At 33.9% G+C, this 7,440-nt stretch overlaps 1 pseudogene; it reads right to left on the minus strand.

The window, feature by feature from the left end:
- On the minus strand, nt 1–2,733 carry LOC148619544 (beta-1,3-galactosyl-O-glycosyl-glycoprotein beta-1,6-N-acetylglucosaminyltransferase-like; annotated as a pseudogene).
- Nucleotides 2,734–7,440: the final 4,707 nt, after the last annotated feature.

The raw sequence follows: 7,440 nt of genomic DNA on the forward strand, positions 1-7,440 counted from the left end.
TCTTGTATGTATAAACACCGCTTTGCAAAGAAATACCATTTTCCTTTCTCTAGATAAACTTGTACGTTAACCACTTCTTCCCATCACTCCTTGCACATGTCAGTGGCGAGTAAAGCTGTTATTTCGGTATGAAATGTAGATGTTTGTAATAGTAAGTTTCAAATGGTAGATTTACGAATGTATTATTGTACATGTACTCTTCTAAACAATCAAAAGCAAAATACTGAAAGTCCATGTAAAATTTGTTCGCGAAAAATTCCTTTTTTGAGACTAGTTCATTGAGATCAGCTACTCCAAAAACGCAATCCCCGAACGTATTTTCCATGACACTTGTCGCGTCCTCCCCAAGAAGCGTAGACAGCTAACCAATGTTTGGTATCTGGATTACCTGATGAGGAAAAATATATAGATATCAGCATTCTAAACAGGAAGGCTTCGTACTTTCCAGCTTACCAACTTTGCGGCAGGTGTCAATTTTATGCTGCCCGTTTTTATTGAAATATACTGGAAACAGCTAGTTTTAAAAATGACAGGTCGTACGACCCTTACTGTATTTCTAGAAAATACCCATACGGTCTGGAACATATGCACTCCCTGCTTATATAAACAATATTATTGTCAAAACATTATCTTTTTTCTACCACGATCTATTGAAGATGTTTTTTAAGTTGCGTAATATTTCATATGAGTCCGTGATAGTCACTTTCCCATATTGTGATTAGTTAACTAAAAGGGATAATAATGAGTGAAATAACTCATTAATAAATTACAACTGTTTCGACTCGGAGCAATCAACGAAAATGATAAAATGTTTCGAATGGCACAGGTTCACATGATCGCCGAAGTTGACTGATTGATACAAGGTTGAAGAAACTTCTAATGTCGGACACCTTTTGCCCTAGATTCCAACATCATTAGGGCCATAACTATTGTAATCCATCAAAACATTCCTTACGAGTTGTATAGAACCTATTACTACAATTCTAGATGTACACACTTTCATTCAATAAATTGTCCAGAAACCAGAAATGTCTTCGTGTTTGGTCATATCTCCTTCATGGATACGGTAAACTTGACCCTTGATATGGAATTGTCGTAGTGAAACGGGCGAAAAGTAAAGAACGTAAGGTTGCATGTCGAATAACGAATAGAAAAACGTATTAAACGTCTAATAACATAATCGTAAGATAACGTCAATATCCTCGCGTTTTATGCTGCTACATATTCTCAAGAGGAACCTTGTAATATAATTACAGAGATCATTTACACATATACTTAAGGTTACATAAAAAAGTTTTAAAATATTTGCATTTGAGCCCTTATGACCAATATTCTTAAGTAGTAAGGTCAAGGGTTATTACCTTTAATTTGTGGTATGTAAACTTTTGGTAAGATCAAGGTGGTAAACTTTCTGGTTAAAAACATTAGCATTCATTTTTATCAAGGTCCACTAACTACAATCCCTGCTATCGCTAGAAAATCATGCGTATACGGACGACGACAGTGCCATGCACAATTTTGCGGCCATATGAAAACGCATTTCCTTACCACTAATATCGACCCGGAGCTTTGAGTATCTCGTTATGGTTGAGAGTTGCCCAATAATATTCATTCGGGCTTTTCACGTCCCTTATATAGTCAAATATATCTTTGGCACGTTGATCATTAATTATATAGCGAACAAACCCACGACTGAATATGCCATACGCACTTCCTTTCACCATAGATGCATTGTAAGGCAACGTCTTGTTCTTAAGTCCCATTCGCTTGAAAGTTCCCTTTACCTATTTGTAGCTGAATTTAAATCGAGTAGGCATTTGTCGACGTGGTTTACTTATTCCCTCAATGTCATTAGCGCAATGGTAAATCTTGAGTACTTTGACCATTTCAAGGTTTGTTTTAAGGGTGAAATGCTGATGCGGTAAGTTGAAAAAGTATCTCCATTTTTCAGATATAACAAGAAGGTCCGACATACAATTTAGATCTGCTTGAAGACGACTGATGTGATTGTATATGATATCCTCTGTTTTAGAAACAATAAAAACGTTAGAGAAACAGTCCGCTATTGCACGCATTACCCGATGAAAATCTAACGAAGAACTTTTATCTACATGGATGCAGTAAAAGTTATGGGGCCGAAAGATGGCGCGTAAAAGGCGCTCCGTCTGAATTGCATCTTCATACGTTAAATTACTGAATGCCAACGGAAAGTCTTTTTTCTCGCTCGTGACCGGATACGAGTCATACCGACGTGAATTACGGAAAGCATAATGATTTTGGAAGCCTTATTTTCCAAGATTCGCAACGGTATGCAACTTTAAGATGTCATTTGTCCTGGGAATTCACAGTGAGACTTTGAAAATTACTTTTTTAACATGTAAAGTAATGGAAACGTTAGAAGTGGTTAGTGAGACCACAGTCTTTTGCCTTTTCAATGAAATCTGCATTGTTGATGCGCTTTGCATGTTGCAATTTCATAAACGCTTTATATTTTTCATTTTGATCAAGCCCGATTAGTTTTTTGCAGTCAATCGGGAGTTTTCTACGTCTCGGTGGAAAGGTTGATAAAACTCTCGATGTTGCTACTTCCTGTTTCAAAAGCACTTCCAGATCCTTTCGTTGTACTCTGACTTGTATCACCACAAAGTCGTATAACGTCGAAGCAATAAACCCTACAATACAGAACAGCACAAGCTGTTTTGCCACTTGTCGTTTTCTCATAACATTCACCGTCTACCAAACTCTAACCCCTGCAAAATATAGAAAAAAAACAACTAAAGTTGAAATAGCGGATATATTTCTGTGCAAATACAGAAGAAACAGACAGAAATACAGGTTATTTTGGCATAAAATGCATGCATGCGCATTTCGCAATACCAACGTTGTATATTTTGTTTTCAAAAGGCATAATCATATTAAATGGTAAAAATATTTTCCTTGTGTAATGATGATACTTGTACTACTCTTGATAATGTCGTACCGATTTTCTACTCTTGATAATGTCATACCGATAATTGTCCATGCGTAGCGGATGAACAAGAGGATCACTGATTCAATCAAAACACGGTTAAAATACTTATATTAAAATACTGTTTCATGTTGTCACAATGAAAAATTTTTGGTTCTATTATATATTCAAGGTTTTAATTTGAGGCTCTTCAACACTCTTTTAAATATCATTCAAATGTTTCGGTTTGATTGAATGTGTCTTTGGCATGAGTTTTGCAGGCGCGTAGCTGCCGTTAGGCAGAAAAGCTTTTGCCTGCACTTAATTTTGCCAATTTTTTTTTTTTTCAAAATTTTGAGATAAAATACATCCAGGAGAGGCATAAATGATGCTCTAAAACGCTATCTCCGTGGAGCTTTGGGGGGGCTTCGCCCTGGAAATTTCAAGTGTGAAAATAATAAGGATTATATTTTCCTTCCTGGTGGAATGGAATGTGCCTATGAAAATAATTGGAACGGACGTTTAAAATTTAAATTTATTGTCTATATTTCATCGACAATTTACAAAATAGGATTCATGCATGACCTTGATAAGTACCTGTTCCCTAAGATTGCCCTTATATTGTTTCACACGACAATTATGTTTGATTTATTAATCACAACATTGCCCAACGTAGACAGAGTTCCTAGGGTTTAACACTAGTTATCGTTTTTGTCCCCAGGGACGCGTCGCGAGGGGACATGGAAATGCCGTCCGTCCGCGTTTTCCGCACTTTCTTGTTATGCTTTTACCAAATAAGTTTGTTTTTGGTATGTGGCCTTATTATGAAAAGTTACAGATTACGTTCGACTTTGGTTACGGTTGAATGATTTTTAAGGAAGTTACGGCCCTTAGAAAATTTCAGCGAATTTACAGTTTTCCGCACTTTTGTTTGTAATGCTTTCACCAATTGATTTTAGATTTTGTAAGCAGTCTTACTATGAGAATTACAGATTAAGTTCGACTTTGGTTAGGGTTGATTGATTTTTATGGAAGTTATGGCCCTTGGAGTTAGTAAATTTCAGTGAATTTAAAAGTTTTCTTCACTTTTTTTTCGCGGGGGACATTGGAACACTGTTCTGTTATTAAAGTTACTTTCTCTTCTAAGTAAGTTATAATATTTCTTTCTTCTCTTGAAAATGAATATTTACGTTTCAGCAACAATTACGAATATATTTGCCTTATGGGCGACTTCAACTCAAGGGTTGCAGAAGCTAACGACTATAATGAAATTGTTTATGACGAGTTCTCGGGCATGTTAGAAAGTCAAACTAATGGTTCAGAAATTCTGAACGAATTGAATGGACCATTAGATAGAACTAATTGTGACAAAATAAGGAATAATTTTGGTAACTCCCTACTAGAGTTCTGTAGAAACAACTCTTTATTTATAGTTAACGGTAGAGCTGGAGATGATAAAAATGTTGGAAATTTTACTTGTAAAGGAACTAGTGTTGTAGATTTTGTTGTTTGCTCTCCAGTATTTTTTAGCATTATAAATGAGTTTTCAATTTTAGATTTTAGTAAGTTATTGTCTGATGTACATAATCCTATCCATCTTGTTTTGAAATGTATTAGTAAACCAAATGAAATGGAGCAAGAAAACGTATCACTGATCAAGAAAACTAAGAGATGGGATAATGAAAAAGCTGGCGACTTTCAAAATTATTTAAATACTCAAAATATTGATATTATTTTGCAAGAAATAGAAAATGTCAACATGAACAATATTGACAAAAATATTATTAATGGGCTCGTTCAGAAAGTTGGTGAAATTCTGACAGATGCTGCCGAAAATACCTTTGGAACATATATTCCTTCTAATAAGCAAAATAAAAAGAAGAAAAATGATAAACCGTGGTTCAATGCTGATTGTAAATTAGCTCGAAGGCGTTATAAACGTTCAAAACGTCAATTTAGAAGTATGAAAACAGAGGCTTTGAAGAATCAAACAAAGCGACTAGAAAAAGAATACAAATCCACTTTGGATGTTAATATAAAATTACACAGGCAGCAGTTAAAAAGGAAATTAAATAATTTGAAAACTAAAAACCCAAAGGAGTATTGGAAAATAATAAATGGTTATAAAAAGAAAAAGTCACCAGATATTCAAATAGAAAGTTTATTTGATTTTTTCAAAACCCTTAACATGAATCCACACAATGATGATTTTGATCTACCCGAGGTAGATGTTGTAAATGAACAAATTAATCATACTATTTCTGATGAAGAAATAGAACAAGCTATAAAACGCTTGAAAAATGACAAATCGTCAGGTGACGATAATATTGTAAATGAATATTTGAAATATTCATTCTCTATCATGCCTAATGTATATGTTAGATTATTTAATATCATTTTTGATAGTGGCATTGTTCCCGATGAGTGGCTTCTTGGTAATATTATACCAATCTATAAGAACAAAGGAGACCAATTCGATCCAAAGAATTTTAGGCCTATTACTATTATAAGCTGTTTTGGAAAATTGTTTACCTCTGTCTTAAACTATAGATTGAACAAATTTTCAGAAGAAGTGAACCTGATATGTGAAAATCAGGGAGGGTTTCGACCAGGATACTCAACGATAGATAATTTATTTGTTCTGAATTCCCTTATTGATCTGATAAGTCAATATAAGAGGAAGAAATTATTTTGTTTGTTTATTGATTTTGAAAAAGCTTTCGATAAAGTTTGGCGTCTTGGTCTCTGGAATAAAATGTTACTAAACAATATAAATGGTAAAATGTATAATATTATTTTCAACATGTATAGTAGTATTAAGTCGAGAATTTTATACAATGGTAGTATGTCTGAATACTTTGAATGTAATATTGGTGTTAGACAGGGAGAAAATTTATCTCCTTTCTTATTTGCCTTATTTTTAAATGATTTAGAACAATTCTTCGTAGAGACTGATGTTAGGGGGTTGAACAGCCTATCTGATGAGATAGGTGATCAACTCAACATATTTATCAAACTATTCTTACTTTTATATGCTGATGACACAGTGTTATTAGCAGAGACAAAAGAAGATTTACAGTTTCAAATTGATAAATTTTTATGAATATTGCACTCAATGGAAACCGTATGTTAATACTAATAAAACAAAAGTAGTCATTTTTTCTTCAGGTCGCATACCTAGAAATACACTTTTTTCATATAACGGTAATGCGATTGAAATTGTTAAAGAATTTTCATACCTCGGTCAATTATTTTCAAGATCAGGCAGTTTAACATCAGCGAAAAAGATGAATGTTAAAAAGGCTACCATAGCTATGTATGATGTTCTTAAGAAGGGTAGACTACATAACCTGTCAATACGAGACCAATATGACTTATTTGACAAGATAGTAAAACCTATTCTTTTATATGGTTGCGAGATATGGGGCCACACTAACTTAGACATTATTGAGAGGGTTCATTTGAAATTCTGTAAGCTATTGCTTAACTTAAAGAGGAGCACGCCAAATGTTATGATATATGGTGAGCTCGGTGCTTACCCTTTAGCTGTTCAAATTAAGTCTCGTATGATGGGATATTGGTCTAGACTCGTAAATGCCAAATCCAGTAAACTTTCAAATGTACTTTATAGATATATGTATGAACTATATATTCAAAACATATTTAAATCTCCATGGGTTAACATGATTAAAAACACTCTAGATAATTGTGGGTTTGGGAACATTTGGCACATTCAGTTTGCGGGAGGTTTTCATTCAGAGTGGTTTACAAAATCTATTAGTCTGCGATTAAAAGACCAGTTTCAACAAACATGGAGATCCGACGTAGAAAACTCGCATAAATGCTTTTGTTATAAATTGATTAAAGAAAAATTTGAATTCGAAAACTATTTAGATATTTTGCACGAAAAGGATGCTATTACTCTGTAGATTCAGAGTAGGCAACCATAGACTACCAAACGAAACAGCAACTTGGCAAAACTTTGATAACTCAAGTTTATGTACCTTATGTAATAATGGAGAACATGGAGATGAGTTCCATGTCATTTTCCAATGTCTCCATTTTTCGGACACGAGGAAGCAATTTTTAAACAAAAGATATTTAGAGCGAGTGAATGTTCTGAAATTTAGAGATCTGTTTCAGACAAAAAACAAGCATGAATTACGAAACCTATGTAAATTTGTTAAACTCATCGAAATTGATTTTAAAAATGTTTCTCAAGGTTAGTCCTCTACAATGCCACTATCTGAAATTTGTCAAAATGTGTTAAAATGTTATTTACTTAATCTTTTTTTTTCTGTTATCTTATTATAGTTTCCACAATTGTCATGCGCTGAATATTTATGTATTAACTGTATTGTCTTCTCTGTACTGTAATGGTGTTTAGAGAATAAAAGAATCTGAATCTGAATCTTCTTTTTCTACTGTTCAGATGGGCCTAATTAAAGAGCCGCCACCCCGTGCCTTGTGCGGATTCCCAGCCATATTTGAGC

The sequence above is a fragment of the Perna viridis genome, chromosome 4, assembly GCF_037379345.1.
Source record: "Perna viridis isolate PV_CMFRI_1.1 ecotype Kerala chromosome 4, ASM3737934v1, whole genome shotgun sequence".
Lineage (NCBI taxonomy): Eukaryota > Metazoa > Mollusca > Bivalvia > Mytilida > Mytilidae > Perna > Perna viridis.